This window comes from Limulus polyphemus, unplaced genomic scaffold (assembly GCF_000517525.1).
Source record: "Limulus polyphemus unplaced genomic scaffold, Limulus_polyphemus-2.1.2 Scaffold728, whole genome shotgun sequence".
Classification (NCBI taxonomy): domain Eukaryota; kingdom Metazoa; phylum Arthropoda; class Merostomata; order Xiphosura; family Limulidae; genus Limulus; species Limulus polyphemus.
This window is the reverse complement of record NW_013666338.1, coordinates 206,194-209,297: the sequence shown is the minus strand read 5'-3', so window position 1 is coordinate 209,297 and position 3,104 is coordinate 206,194.

The window sequence follows — 3,104 nt, the reverse complement described above, 5'->3', positions numbered from 1 at the left end:
ATATATATATATATATATATATATATATATAAATTGGTGGTTCTAATACAAATGCATTCGATAAAAATTCTTCACAAATTAGAAGTTTATGACCGCAAAATAAAGTAGGAAAAAATGTCCTTTCAACAAATACAACTTGTAACTGCAATAATATTAACCCTTTAAATTACCAGTCTCCAATATTTATAAAGTACAAAAAAATTCAACCATCATGAATAAAATACTTTCAAGCAAATGACAATATATATATATACAAAATCACCACAGTAATTACCTTTTTAACTAAAATCCGATTTAACTAAGATTAAAGTAATAAGATTCACCAGTAATAGTTAAAATACCCTTTAATATCGATAAAATAAAAATACACAAATATTTTTATAAAAGATAATCCTTTAACATTTTAAACAGGAATATTACCCTTCAAACGAAATATTATGTAGATAAAAAAGCAAAATCTTAGAATAATATTATGTTAATTGTATAATAATAATGATAATCTACAAGCGTGGTTGAGCGAGTCTGACAGCAAACTCTTCCACATAATAGTGGATCAAACATTTGATGAGGTCATTTTGCGAACGATTTCTTTCATCTTTACAAGTTTTTCTAGATTTTATTAATGAATCTGGTGAAGTTCTTGGATTACCTGGAATGAATTGTATCTGGTCGAGCTCTTTATATTATCTTTCTTGTGTTGACACATGACCTCGGCCTCTATCCACATTATTATCTGGGCCTACCTCAAACAGTGAATATAAAAAATACAGTATTGTGGTTCAGTACTTTCAAACCTTTTAACATGAAGTAATATATTTAAAATAGAGAATAAAGAAATATATTTACAATATTATAGCGTTGCTTTTAGACAGAAATATTTAAAATATAATTTTATACATACCACACTCAAGCATATATAACATATATATATAACGGAATACTTTCAACACTGCTAACATAGATTCTAGTAATAGCACCATAGCACAAATACATATAGCTTAATGAGGACTAGTTAATAATCATCTAAAAATATTATACTTATACATCATAAGGACCCTTTATTAAAAACACATCTTTGGCCATTTAAGATAAACTGTAAGAAAGCAAGTAACGAATAGTTATATATATATTGCCTATTGAAATTTAACATCGCCGAAACACACCCCTTAACTGATAGACAAATGTACATATACATATATACAGTATTTGGAATATAATAAATATAGAAGATCCCACTAACTAATATATATATATATATATATTAAAACGACACAGGAGTACAATGTTAAAATAATTGGATAATAAATAATTTGTTATTTGAAGTTGAGGTGTCAAATAAATGTCAAAGAAACAACAGATATTTAAAAAATATGTATATTGTATTGAACAAAGAAGTTAGTCCAGATTTAAGAAAAACGAAGTACTGAACATATATTTTATAAACTCTTTGGTGTGCTTAATTCTAGATGGCGCTAAAAGTGTGCAAATTATGTATGTACTTATATAAGTTATTGTCGAATTTTAACTTTTTCTCTTGAGGTTAGTAACGCAGAACACCGAAACATGTAGACTTTTTAATAAATTATGTATTGCGCAATCAATTTAATATTGTACTACTTTTAATTGTATACATATATCTAAATACTTACAGTCCTGGAAATATAAGATTAGATTATCCCACTACGTTAACATTACAAGACTAGCTGCTACATTCTTAATTTGCCTTCTTTTTTTTATTAGTCTTAAGGTAGAGATGGCCAACATAACCCGAAAAGAAAGAAGGGGAGCTGTAGCACTCTGTTATACTACATCTCTCCCACTTCTTTTAGTTTTAAAATTTTAGTTACAAAATTTTGCTTTTTCTCTATAGTTCCCAGCTTGTAATACAGCATTGCTCAAGCAAGGTTCTAACTTCAACTTTCTCCAGGGACTAATTGGATCATGCGGATATTGGGTGCCTTTTTGTTTGATTCTCTTGCAGGAATGACAATGTGCTATTGATTAGCAAGTCGAGTTACTCTTGTCGGTGAATCAGGAAGTAATTGCAGGTGATCACTCACATGATATTCATGGCCTGTTGACTAACTAATCTAACAGGCACCAATCACTGTTTTCTTGTGTCAGAAACTCGAGAGCTTATTGCCATATTTAAAACAGTGTTGGGGCCTGAGAAAGCATATTTTAAAGAGGTTTTTACATGAGTTTTTCTAGAGATTTTTTTACACAGATTTAAAGCAGATTGTACCATACTTTAAGTAAAAGTTGTCTTAAAATGTTAAGAGAATTCTATAGTGATGTTTGCCAGTTTTGTTAAAAGAATTCTGTAGTGATGTTTGCCAGTTTTGCATAAGGCATACTATTAGTAGGTTTCAGTAGGTTACTTAAAGAGATTTCAGTCAGATTAGTGAGAACTCTTGTTATAGTTCACGCCTTCCTTTGCGGTAACAAGGCCAGTGTATTATTTTTGTATAGTTTTACTTTTTGAGAACGTTGGAAGTTCTCCATTGATTATAGAGTTAACTTCTAATTTTGTGTATGGGTGAGTGGATTCGTCCATAAGCTTAGTTTATTGAGTAAGAGTGCAAGCTTGCCTACATATGAACAGTGACTTTGTTTTGTGTATATAGGTATATAACATATTATTATTATTGTATTAGAATTGACTTTATATAAAGATTCACGTTAGCTTGGGGACACTCTCTTAAGGTAAGACTCAATTATATTCCCGTCTAGGGTTTCTACTTCTTCTTGTTTCTTTTCTTGTTTATTTTCTCGTTCTTCTTGTTTCTTTTGCTGTTCTTGTATTGCTGCCATCAAGTCTGCTAAGCTGTAGTTTGATTTGCCGCTTCTCGTTTCCATTATTTTATTTTATTTATTTATTTTTTGTCCCACTCTCTGACATCAATTTGTTACTTCTCCGTTCGTTAGTTAATTTTCCGTAACTTCGTTCCGACGAAACTTTAGCGACACAAGTCCTTTCTTAAATAAAACTGGTTTATTCTCTCTGAATGTAACTTTGCGATACACTTAATTTCAACAGTCGCGCTATAACAAAGACTATAACAACGAACGTCTCACGTGCTCAACTTCAACAATACTCAGTT